The sequence below is a fragment of the Micromys minutus genome, assembly GCF_963924665.1.
Source record: "Micromys minutus genome assembly, chromosome: 21".
In the NCBI taxonomy this organism is placed as follows: domain Eukaryota; kingdom Metazoa; phylum Chordata; class Mammalia; order Rodentia; family Muridae; genus Micromys; species Micromys minutus.
In genome coordinates, this window is record NC_137956.1 from 48,362,161 (window position 1) to 48,375,121 (window position 12,961).

The window sequence follows — 12,961 nt, forward strand, 5'->3', positions numbered from 1 at the left end:
ATTCATGCAGCCGAGCTCCCTCTCCTGTGACCATACTCCCCTCTGCTGAGCGGACCTGCTGGTGGCCTTGGGGTTACTTCCCATTTTCTTCCTGCTCAGGAGGAATCTGCATCAGTGCATCTCTGTTGGGATTTTATTCGCTGTGAAAGATGCTGGTCATTTTGAGACAGAGATAAGAACGAACCAGCAAGACAGCAAATCAGAAAGACAGCATGCCTGACCACTTTTTTTTTTTTAAATCTGTATTTCTGTGAGTTTTTTACCTGTTTGCATCTGTGCACACCACACGAGTGCCTGTTGCCCACAGAGGTTAGAAGAGCTCAAGGGAGACCCTGGGAATGGACTCACAGATGGTGCTGGGCCGCCGAGTGAATGCTGGGCTCTCTGCAGTTGAGTCGGGGTCCTCTGCAAGAGCAGCCAGTGCTCTTCAACCCCGAGCTGCCGTCCTGTGAACATTTCCTATACGAGTGCCTAAAACAATCCCCTCTAGATCGGGTCACTGTGGGAAGTCCCAGGACTTTCATCCTTAATCTTTCTTAATTTCTAGTGACATCTTCAAATTCCTTGATCTCTGTACTAAGGCCAGAGTTGAATACAGCAAAGGAAGGTCTTACTAAGTTGGGGAGGCGAGGAGAGTGACGCTAGCCCCTGAGCGATGGGCCACCATTTCTGCACTCACATCCTAGGCAGCAGAGACCTCTGCTCTTCTCTTCCACCTTTGATGAGTGATGCTCTCGAGGGAACGGCCTGCTGCCCAGCTGTGTCCAGTTTGCAGCCTGACCCTGGCATGATCCCCTGTGTTGCCATGTCACCTGCATGCCTGCCCTGTCTCATCTCTGAGGGTGTTGTTGAGCTCACTCCGTTTGTGGGGGACTTCCTGTTGACAGCCTGTGCGTGTCTAGGGCCTTACCCGTGCCTCGCAGCCCGTGCAGCTTTGGAAGCTGTGGTGGAGTTTTTGGGAGGGGGACCCTGACTGGTAGAAGCAGGCTTTGAAGGTTGACCCCCCCCATCCCTCCCACCCCCAACCCCCCACCCCCCCACCCCGTTCTGGCCTGCATACTTTGCTTCCGGTCGGCCACCATGTAAACATTCTCTGCCTCAAACCTCTGGAGATTCCTGTTGCGGTGCCTCCCACGCATGGATGGAATCCCAGTGTTGTCAGCTCTAGCAAACCGTTCCTGAAGTTGCTTCTGTCAGGTGATCGGTCACCGTGACAGAAGTAATGCACGGTTGACCCTAACCCTGTCCTGCCTATGGTAGTTCTTGCTCCTGTTTCTTTGCTGTGAAGCCTCTTTCCCACACACCTCTATTTTTAAGCCCCCTGGGTCTCAGTCTGGTTTGTCCTGGTGGAGCTGATGAGGCTGACCTCACATTGGGCGTGGCATTCCACCTCACATTTAGAAACCAGTTCGCTTACCAGACAAGGAAGCAGGGGGCTTCGCCCTTTGATGTAAACCTCCTGTAAATGGAATCCGCTATGGGTATTGCCAGTGTGGGCTGAGGGTTGCTCTGGTCTGAGAGCCGAGTTCCTCTAGGGGTCAGTATGGTCTAATCTCCACTGGAGTCTGCTAGGCTGGGCTGCCACAGCCTCGAAGGCAGGCTACAGCCTGCAGCTCGGCAGGAAAGCAGAGGTTATCTGTCCAGCAGGTTTCATGTTTTCACTCCACGGAAACTAATAGCTTCATTTCTCTCAACCGTATGTTCAGGAGTCAAGCCTGCAGAAATGTTGCGTGTAGTGATTTTTCCTTCTGCCCACTGTTTTGTCTCATTGGCTCTTCTCTACATGGAACCATTTAAAATTAATTTGTTGTCCCCCTAGAAAGTAAGCTGAGGCATGACAGGCCACTTTTTGTACTTGAGCTTAATGTAGCCCATAAGTAAGGACATTCTTCCATATTTCAGAAATATACTATCAAATCTTAAAAAAAGAATTACCAAAATTTCTGCCAGGTTTGGTACATGTCTATAATCCCAGAACTTGGGAGGCAGGCAAGTAAACCATGTGAGCCAGACTGTGTACAGAGATCCTGCTTGGGGAAAGAAAATTTATCAAGAGTCCATTTTAATGCTCCCCATTAAAATTTGCCAAGCTTACCTGCTCCTTAAGGTTTAGATTCTGGAGATCTGTTAGGAGGCTGGAGTTTACATTTTAACAAGTTATTTATGTGTGTCTGTGTATCATGTGTGTATCATGTACACCCCTAGTGCCCAAGGAGGTTCGAAGGGACAGACCCCCCGGGACTGGAGCTATGTAGATTTGATTGTGAGCCGCCATGTGGGTGTTGAGAACTGAACTTAGATTCTTTGGAGCAGCAGCCAACGCTCTTAACCATCGAGTCGTCTCTCCGGCCCCAAATTTGCATTTTTTAAATTAAAGAATAGTGTATATGTGTGGGTGTGCACTTGCATATTTGCCTGTGTTTATGTATGTATGTGCACGTGTGTACACATGCACCTGTGTATGTGTGTGAGGATGTGCATGCCACACTGTGTGTGTGCAGATCAGAGGCTGACCTCAGGTGTCGCCCTTGCCCTTGGCTCTGCCTGAGGCAGTGTCTTGTTGACTGCTGTGTACACCAGGCTAGGCATCTCGAAAGTTTCTGGAGGTTCTGGCTCTGTACCCCCATTTTACCTTAGGTGTGCTGTGCACAGACGTGTGCTGTGTACAGGCGTGTGCTGTGTACAGGCGTGTGTTGTCATATCTGGCACCCGGATCTTTGTACTTGTGTACCCACTGAGCCGTCCTGGAATATGTCATCTAAAAAGAACGCTGATCGTGATGGGCAGCGGGGCGGGGCTCCAGGAGCAGCCGACTCTATGTGCTCGTTCAGGGCTCTTCCCAGTAAAGCAGTCGGGATGTGCCGAACTCAGTCAGGTGGCTGGTCTTGTACTCGCATTCCGGTTTTCTCACCATATACTGGTTCCCGTGGAACCCACTCCAACAAGCTGCTCCAGGTCTTTCCGCTGACCGGCTGTCAAATCAGCGCCTCAGCACGCACCCGTATGTCAGTGTGTGGCTCACGAGGGGGAGTTTTATGTACGCCAACAGTTAAGCTCCTTGGTACAGTTTCTACTCACCTCAAACGAGTTCACATTCATGACAGCCCTGTTTTATTTAGTCAAGCTAGCTGCATGTCTCAGCTCTGACACTGAAGATGGAATAAACAGGCTTTCGGTGTGTTTGTTGAGAAACAGCAATGGTGGAGACAAAAAGGGAGAGCCTGGTGATACAGAATCCATCTTACAAGGCAACCTGTATCTTATGCCCGTTTCATGTAAGTTCATACTTGTTTCCAGGCAAGGCGGACCTCTACGTGTTCAAGGCCAGCCAGTGCCTGCTAACACAGTGAGACCCCATCTCAGTAACAACAACGAAACCAAATCAAAACCAATAATAAATTTATTCACAGTGCAGAAATGAGTCCCCAGGACAGCAGTGAGTCACTCCAGGGTGTGAAGGCCTGTCACATCTGTAGGCCCATAGGGTGTGGCTGGGTCAAGGCTTTGGAGACAGGGTATGCTTGAGGTGGGGACCCGTCCCATCCTCCTGTGCTTGAGCAGCTTTAGTTGCCGTCATCCTTCGGAATGAGGTGCCTCATACAGGAAAAGATCGGTTGGGGATCGGATACATACGTGCAGGCTGATGAGTTCTTAATAAGGGATAGCCGGTTATCAGCTTGCGGGCAGCTGGTGAAGATGAGTGAGGAGGGAGGGGAAGGGCAGCCTGTGAGGTCAAGCTGCAGACCAGGCAGAAGCAGTTCTGAAACCATAACACATTGCCGCTCACAGTTCTCGGAGCCCCTTCCCGGGAGAGCCTCTTCCGGGCACCCCTTAGGAGGTACCATTCCAATATAAGATCTGGTTTTCCAGCCTGTGGTCTACCCTCTGCCTCCCAAGGTTGTTTAGTAGTTTTCACTCGGCTTCAAAGCCGTTCTCGTATCCACCCTTAGCCCCGCTAATGTCCTAGAGGCAAACACGTTAGCGTCGACTCCTTTCTGGGGTCCCCATCTAATTCTGCAAATAATAGCTGGTTAAAGGTTTTGGGGGGGTTACCCACCAAATCGGAGAAAGAGTGAATCCTGTTGAATCCTAGTGTTCCCAGTCTCCCAGCCGGGGACCCAGGAAGGCTGGGGACAGTCTGAGACAGTAGACTGTGGGGTTGCGAGACCAGAGTTGAGCACTGCTGACCCCATACCTCTCTTGAGGTACATTCTTGCCCCTTCCTGAGCCCCAAGCTGTGGGCTCTACAGAATCCTGTTTCCAGCCTGAGGGGATCCTTCCTGGTGGGAAGATGAGACCAAAGTGGTGAGTGTGAGAGCAGGTCGGCCTCTGCAGAGCTGAAGTTAGACCTTCTAGCTGTGTGCAGGTGCAGAGCCCCACCCTCCCTTCTGCCCCCTGCCTGGGTCTCAGCATGTGTCTGTTCTTGTCCCTCTCCAGGCAGGATGAAACTTCCTGCCTCTGCTCTCTTGTCCTTTCTACTCAAACATCCTTGAGAGCAGTAGGGGTGTGGGCATTGGCCTGAGTTCCTGACTCTTTGTTCTCCAGTCAGACTGGACAGTGTTTTAGAGTTCCTTCCCCTGCTCATAAGAAGCCCCTGCTTTCCACTGGCCTTCCAGTGCATGTGCCCTGAATCTCCCTCCCCCACCTCTCACCCCTTGGGGAGAGCCTTAGAGCCCTTCCTGTCATTGCCATCAAACACAGTGAAGGAGACCTTCTCTAGTCTGTGTACTGGCATGGATAACCGGCCATCTTGTTTCAGGTGAATGGCACCCGGGGCCAGCATGATGTCATTTGCCTTCTGTCCTTGTCAGTGGTCTGAAACTCAGGGTGACACACAGGTGTGCTCCTTGCTCTTCCTGCACAGAGCCTTTTAGTTGTAGGCGGGGCCTGAACTCTTGCCTTCTGGTCTGGGGTCAGAACCTGGACTCTGACTCTGGCTTCTAAGTATGTTTGTGATACGATTTCAGGTAAGGGGCATCTTATCCCTCAGTTTCCCTCCCTGTTAGGTAAAAAGAGGTGGGTTAGTCTCCAGGGTCCCTCCCAACTTAGAATCTTTTAGCTGTACAGGGCAGAAAGGCCTGTGGGGGTGGTTTACACAGAGTCATGGTGGTGCAGGTGGAGGCCGCAGGGGCAGAGTGGCTGAGGGCCTCTGAGGAGGTGTGAAAGAGGGAGGCAGAGCAGGGCTGGTGTGGACAGCCCTGTCCCAGCTTTATCTCCTGTCTGAGACACCCTCTCCACACCCCAGCCCTGATAAGCAGGTGTGAGCCATGGCCGCCTTGTGACAGGCCCTTCGGCAGGGAGGGTGATGGCGGGGGTCCTCTCCACATCTGAACTTACTTCAGCATCTTTCTTCCCTCTCAGTCCCAATGGCATTATCCCTGACCCTCAGTTTGGCTCTAAGGTGTCTTTTTTGCTGCCTGATACCTGATGCCCAGTGAGGAATATGCCCCCCCCCAGTTTCCTGGCAAAATGCCTAGGAGTGTAGTCGCCCCATCCCCCACCCCCAGGGATGGTTCCTGCCGTGGCCCCTGTTGCTGGGGCTGGCACATCCAGCATTTCTTATCACCTCAGTGACTGGTTCTCTTGTCTTCTCAGTCAGCTGCCAGCCATACAGCCGCTCTGTCTGGGTCCACATTTTCATCTGAGGCCTTAGCCACTGCCCAGAAAGCCATTTTCCAGGCCAGGGAGGTGGCTCAGCTGGTGATGGTATTTGCTGTCAAACAAGCTGAGTTCAATCCCCAGGAGAGAACCAACTCTCTCAAGTTGTCCTCTGAGCTCTACACGTGCTATGTACACACGTGTGTGCTTGTGAGTGTGCACACCCCCCCCCACTGTAATAATATTTCAAAAAGTCAAGCCCCCTTGTTAGTAGGTTCATGAGAAGAATGGGCAGAGACGTCTTGGTGAAGCAAATGGACATTTAGAGCTCTTGTGAAGACAAATAACGCTAAGCCAGGAGCCACAGGAAACCCTGGGACTCGGGGTCTCTCTAGGTCTCTGTTCCCCTACACTCTAAGCCCTTCAGGCTTAGGGCTGTAAGCTGTATGTCTACCTTCTAAAAGCCTCAGGTCTGAAGATTATCTGGACTTTTCAGACTGCAAACATTCTGTACCAGACTGCTGTGGGCTGTGTGTGCACATGCGTGCTGTTGTGTTTGTGTGTGGTGGGGGCTGTGGGGAGAGAGAATGAGAGTTGTTCTGTAGACATGTCTGTATTTCCACATTCAGCTTCCTGCACAGCTCAAGAGGCAGGGCAGGTTCCTGGCTAAGATCACAGACTCAGGCCAGACAGGCTGACTTGGTGTCACATCCTAGCTTTGTCATTTTAGCAGATAGGAAAGCTCGGGCTTAATAGCCGCTGCCTCCATTCCACCCTCTGTACCTAAGACCCTGATCCTAGTGAAGGCCAGCCCCATGGAACGCCAGGACATCCTGCGAATACCAAGCGGAACCCAAATAGTCCTCATAGCAAGCACCACGTAACCACTGGAGACTAATGGTTTATCAAACCTTATTCTGGTGTCATGACAAAGTCACGGGAACATTGCAGGAGTCCCCATGGGCCTTTTACATGGGCCACCACCGTCCGTTTTACTCCCTGAGTTTGTCATTCTGCCCTCAGACATAATCTCTTCACTGTACTCCTGTGACACTGCACAAGACAGCTGCGTTCTTCTCAATTCTTTAGGAATAAGCTGAAGACAATCACGGCTTCTAAATTCTTCATTTATCTGCCCGCAAAGATGGACGCTTATACGGCTGCAGTGCAGTTACCACACTCAGGGATTCTAACGTGGGTCCAACACGGATCCGCTGTCACCGCGTCCTCTCCGGCCCTACTACCTCGTCGGTGCGCTGGGCCTTTTCTCCTTTGTGGCTGGGGCACCCATTGCACTAATTGTCACCGACTTTTAGCCTCCTTCAATCCGGAGGAGACCAGCACCTGTTCTTTGTGTGACGTTTGGCGAGTGTCAGACAACAGTTTTGTAGACCACCACTGCTCAGGGGGAAATTCCATGTTGTCTGGTCATCTCAGGCTCTGCACTTTGGTCGAGATTGTTGCAGAGGTGATGTGGGGTGTGCACCCTTTCCACCCGTTGGAACTCCAACCATTGGTTGGCTGGTTTCAGTGGGATCTGCCAGGGGTACCTCTTTCTTTGTTCGGAACACATAGTCATGGGGGAGCTATGATGTTCTTCTGTTCCTTATCCACTTTTCCTGTAGGTTTTCACCCTATTTTAAGTTCCCTGTCGGCCCATTTGAGCTGGTTCCCGTGTCCTTTGACACCTCCCCATCAGTCTCTGGGTACTTCATGTTCTAGCACAACACAATGTTCCAGGCACGTTGAGTATTTTTTTTTTTTTTCCGTGCGCTAACTCTGAATTAGCTATTTCACCAGGAGTCTTTTTTTTTTTTTTTTTTAAAGTGGACAATGACACTAGAAACGAAGATTTAGATGCTGGTATACTGGTTGACACTGTCGTGTCCCTGCTTCTAGCTGATATTTCAGTGTGCCTGTCCGTTAGCACACAGCAGTGGGGGACCACAACAAAAAATGTAGCTTAGGTAAGGGAGTAAAATGATATGGCCTCTGTGAGGTTTCCATCCTTCCGGGCTTCCCTGCCCTTCCTTTCCTTTCCTTTCCTTTCCTTTCCTTTCCTTTCCTTTCCTTTCCTTTCCTTTCCTTCCCTTTCCTTTCTTCTGTCTTCATGACCTCATCTCCCCTTTATTAGTCAAGCATTTCTTCAGGCCTTCCCTCTGTAGAAACCTCTGAGGCCATTTCCCCAGCTATGTGCGTGCTATCAGAGGCAGACAACTATGTGACCTTTCTGTGTGAAGAGCCAAAGACAAAGATAATTCTTGAGAAAGTTTGTGCTTGGGACAATCTGGTGACAAGGTGACAGGGAAGACACATTTGGAAGGTTTCCACCTGGAAGTGTTTCTTTCTTCTGCAGGAAAGCACTCAGACCTAAGCCCACATGGCCTTTGGCTTTGGACATCCATGGGAGGTCTGCTCTCCATATAAACCTCGGGATTCTGAGAACCAGCTAGGAGGGTTTAAATGCTGGTGTCACTTCCCTGTCACAGGTAGCAGGGACAGTAGAGGTCAGAAATGACAGTCTAATGAATGCCACTCAGATGTTTTCCTTTGTTTTGCAACTGTGGGTTGGGTGGGTAGTTGTAATTTCTTCTCTGGTTAGACTCCAAGTTTCCTCTTCTCTGAGGTTCCTGTTATGCTAAGCTGGGGTCCCTGAAACGGGATCTAAGAGCCTCTTGGAAGAAGGCTGCCTGCTGGGGCTGAAGTAAAGGAGACCTGTTGAGGTGTAGCCACAGAAAACTCACAGGGGTGGGTGGTGTCGAAGGATAACTTGCAGGATTCTTTTTTCCACCACGTGGGTTTTAGAGATTGAGCCTAAGGTCATTAGGCTTAGAAGAAGTACCTTTAGCAACTGAGCAATCTTTTTACCCCTGTTCTTCTCAATTTTAAGACGGGCTCTGACTGTGTATCTCAGGTTGGCTTCAAATCCATTGTGTGGCTAAGCTGGCATTGAACTGAAGACACAGTGCAGGCTGACCTTGCATTTGTGATCCTCCCACCAGCCTCCCAAGTGTCAGCATGCCCACCTTGTGTGCACCCTTGACCGGTTAGCAGAACAGGTTTGCACCCTTACCCCGTGTACTAAGGGGGTGACTAAGGCAGCCTCGTCCGCACCACCAAGGAAGCCCATGTTTCCCCCACCAACAGTGATGCTCCTGTGCGGCCTCCAGCTGGGAGCTTGCCTTTTTAGCGCTCCTGCTGAGAGAGGCAGGTTCCAGCAGATGGGACCTTAAACTAATTCTCAGTCAGAGTAGGTCCTCAGCGGCTTGCCGGTTCCTCTTGCAGTCTCGGGACAGTTGGGGTAGGAAGTCATGAGGAGGCACTTGGAGAGATCCTCGTGTATCCTTAACCCAACCCCACTGTGTCTCCCTGTGGACACTGCTGACTTCTCACCCGCCACCCTTGCTTTGCACAATTCCTTCCACGGAGCAGAGGTAGGGTCTAGCTTAAAGCACAGGCCTCACGAGCAGTCGTGTCCTTCACCCCCCAAAACAGAAATGCATGAGGGAGTGAACCCCTTCTGCAGCTCCACATGCCTCAGGTCATATCCTGGCTGGTCTCCTGGCCCTTGCCGGCCTACGCCACCCCTTATTTCCTGGCTCTGCCCACGTGGGCCGAGTTGTCCTTCTGAAACAGGTTGTGTCCCTTCTACCTCAGAACCTCTTACTGAAAACTTCTCTCTGCCTGAAAATGCCCACAGGACGGAGTCCAGTGCCACAGCATCAAGAGAGGTCTTCCTTGACTCGGCCCTGGAATGTTGTATTGGCGTTCTCACCACAGTGACCAAATACCTGGCGTGAGGAGTCGGGGAGAGCTTGTTTATGAGGGTGCAGTTGGCATGTTGGAGAAGACAGGGTGATAAGAATAGCCCTTGGCCGTGGCCACAGGAGTAGAGCAGGGAATGTTTGGCTCAAACTTCCCTCTTTCTTTTGTGCAGGCCCCAGCCTGTAGGACAGGGCCCCTACAGTCAGGCGTTCCCCGTCTTCAGCTGATCCTCTCTGGAAAGGCCGGCAGAGTCACAGCCACAGGTGTACCCCAGCAACTCGCAAAGTGCTTATTAATTGTCACAAGTCTTATCCATTGTCCTTGTCCTCCCTGCCTGACAGCAGCTCCAGGCAGTCACCTCCCTGACTTGACTGTGAGCTCCGTAAGGACAAAGACAAGCCTGTCGGCTCATCACTGTAGCACCAGACTCTGATGTTCCAGACATGTTTGCTGCATGAAAAATGGGCAGATACCTCGGCTTCCCTAGCCAGTCAGTTCCATGCGTCGGTCTTTATTTGGTGACATTTGAGGAAGGGAGGGTGGGGACCCCGGCCTGCTGGTGGCTGGGCTTCAGTCTTCCCTTTACTGTCTCTGTAGGAGAGAGAATGCTTTGTTGGGCTGGCAAAGTCGGCAGATATGACCTCCTAGCCCTGACACGGCTGGAAAGGAAACTGTCTTTTAGGTTTTCTAAGGCTAGAGCCGGGGGCAGTAGGTTCTGGGGGATGTCACTGAAGAGGCAGCTGGCTTGGGAAAGAACAGGGTGTGGGGTTGTAGGGTGCCAAGACGGTCTTGCCCATAGTCAAGGAGGTGAGTGTGGAGAGCATGCTCAGTAGAGAGGAAGGGCTGCGGGGGCAGGGTAGGGACAGAGGCTGGTCTCCCCCAGCCTACCCCCTGTTCCTTGCCCCTCGGCTTGCGCACCCTTCCACAACCTGGCCTCTGGGTGCCCCTCCTTTTCTTTGATCTTCTAGAGCTTTGAGACTTTGACCTTTGGACTCCTTCTTCCTTTCGGCTCTCCAGCTGCACCCCAGCACCCCACCTTCCCTCCTTCCCCTCCCTCGGCTGGGGCTGTGCTGAGCCCAAGTGTTCTCTCATCACCGGCCCTCCATCTCGGTGGCACGCTGGCACGCTGGCACCCTGGCACCGGCCCCATATCTGCCTGTGCCGATTTCCTGCTGTTCCCTGCTGGCATGGCTGCCCAGGGCCTGGGATGGGGAAGGAACCTGTAGGAGTAATGGCACCAAGCAGTAATTCTAAAACTCACGGACAGATGGTACAGTGGTTAGGTACTGCTTGTCTAGCTCTGGGCCCACTGTCCACGAGACACAACCGTTCACACAAGAAAGTCAGGGTCTGAAAGGACACAGAGTTAGGCAGGAGGTAGTAGTCGTGACCATTGGCCCACTGGGCATTCACGATGCTCACGGCGTGCTGGGGGTTACTGCGAGTTCCTTCCATGTCTGCAAGCATAGAATCACGCACCAGGAAGATGTCACTGCCATTTCCACGCAGTAAGCCCGGGCAGGGCACCAGAACACTGCCTCCTGTGGGGAGCCTTGTGCCTCCAAGCGCTACCGAAAGTGTTTAAGCTCTAGAGAGAAGGTAGAAGAGCAGCCAGTCGCCGTACACAGCAAAGCTCAGTCATCAGCCACTGAGGAAAGTCAAAATGGCTGAGATGCAAAACAGAACCCCAGAAAACATCCTGCCAAACCAAACCAAGCCAAGCCAAGCCAAACCAGGCCAAACCAAACCAAACAAGCAGAAAACATTTCAGATCTAAGTGTGGTTTTATACACCCGGGAGGGAGGCAGAGGCGGGTGGGGTTGAGACCAGCCGAGGTTCTATAGTGAGACCCTGTCTCCCAGACGAGCAAGTGAGCGAGAGTTAGACCCACCGGAACAGGTAGAGATTGGCACAACCCAGAATGGGAGGGCTACTGTGAAGGCTCGGGGGAGCTTGCAGCCAAGCTTGATGATGTCAGCTTGATGACTCCCACAGGTTGCCCCCGAACTCCAGATGTGCTTCAGTACACACCTGTTAAGTCGATGTTTAAAAAATATGTAAATCTGACTTGAAAATTGGATCTCGGAAGGGTGGAAGCCTGGGGTGGGGTCACTGCGTCACATTGTCTTCAGGAGAGTGGGCTATGAAATGACTTGGACATAGAAGTAGATGAACCTGACTCCCTTGGGGAAAGCCACCCTGCGGAGGATCGACCAGGGCAGAGGCCTCAGTCCATGGAGCTTGGTGCATCCAGAAGGCAGAAAGGCGTATATGTGGTGGAGTGCTGTGTGACAGGCTCAGGGATGATGACGGCTGGGGGGGGGGTTAGGGAGGCGGCGGGGAGCCACACGTCACAAGAGGACCACAATGGGGGGCTTCTAGAGAATTCTAGTGGAGTATGAACAGGCTGTGTTAACTGGTCCCTTACTGATGGATGCGCTAAGAAAACTTAGGAACAAGAACCACCTAGGCACCCTTGCGAGAATGGAGAGACCGTGGTGGCCTTGGGACGTGTTCTGAAGGCAGAGCCAACAGGATTTCCTGCCGGATTGGATACGGAGTGTGAGGGAAAGAGAGGAGGTAAAGATGACATCAAGGACTTTGGCCCAGGAAGCTGGTAATCCGGCTGGGCACCCCCGTGGGCACCTCTTAGTGGTTTTAGCTTGTCTCCCGGGGCCTGTGGGTGAAGTCAAGGCAGAGGCAGAGGGAGGCTCAGGTCAGCCCTGCTCCTGGCTCTGGACTCGGGATGGGCTGTGCATCCTGGTTATTCCATTGCACTTTTATTTATGCCCTGACTGGCTTTGTCATTTCCTTGTCCCCTGTCTGGAGTGAAGGCTGTAAATGTGATGAATTGGTACAGATGCAGGAAGCCTGGCTAGAGCTGTTGAACTGGCCCCTTCTCTTGGGCTAGCCCTCGCTTACCCTTATGTCCCCACAGCCCTGCAGAAAGGGACTGGCTCTGGCTAGCCACGGGTCTCCTCCTGACAGGTGAACAGACATGATTTCCACAGAGACATGGCCTTAGAGACAAATCCTGGCCGCAAGCTTAGCCCTGTTCTGCTCACACCTACATTTCAGCGTGAGCTCATCACACTGCCCCGCATACAGCCAGGCATCGGTTGGGACAGACATGAGGACAGGACATACCACCAGCCATTCAGCTCACATCCGGGCAAGGGCTTTCTCACACGCTTCTCGGGAACCTGAGCCGGCCTGCCTCCCCACAGAGGCTGGGGTGATGGGTCTTCTCTCAGCAGCAGGTGCCTGGCAGCCGCCCGGGATGCCAGCCCGGTGAGCGGGCATGGGAGGAAGTGCTTGCTAGACTGGTCATTGCCCTGCTGGGCTTAGGCTCCTCAGGTCTCGCTGCTGTTGCTCAAGGTGACTGGATTACCACAAAGAACAGCACCAACTGCTCAGCCTTGCGGTTCCTCTGAGACACCCTGCAGCCCAGTGTGTTCGCTGTCAACCATTGGCTGCCATTTCCGAACCAAGTTCCCCAGCACCCACTCTATTGAACTCTCTGTCCTCTCTGCTTACCTCTGTCCCTGGGGGCAGACTGAGGCTTGTGGCCTGAGTGAGTTTAGGAAAGGAAGCCTGA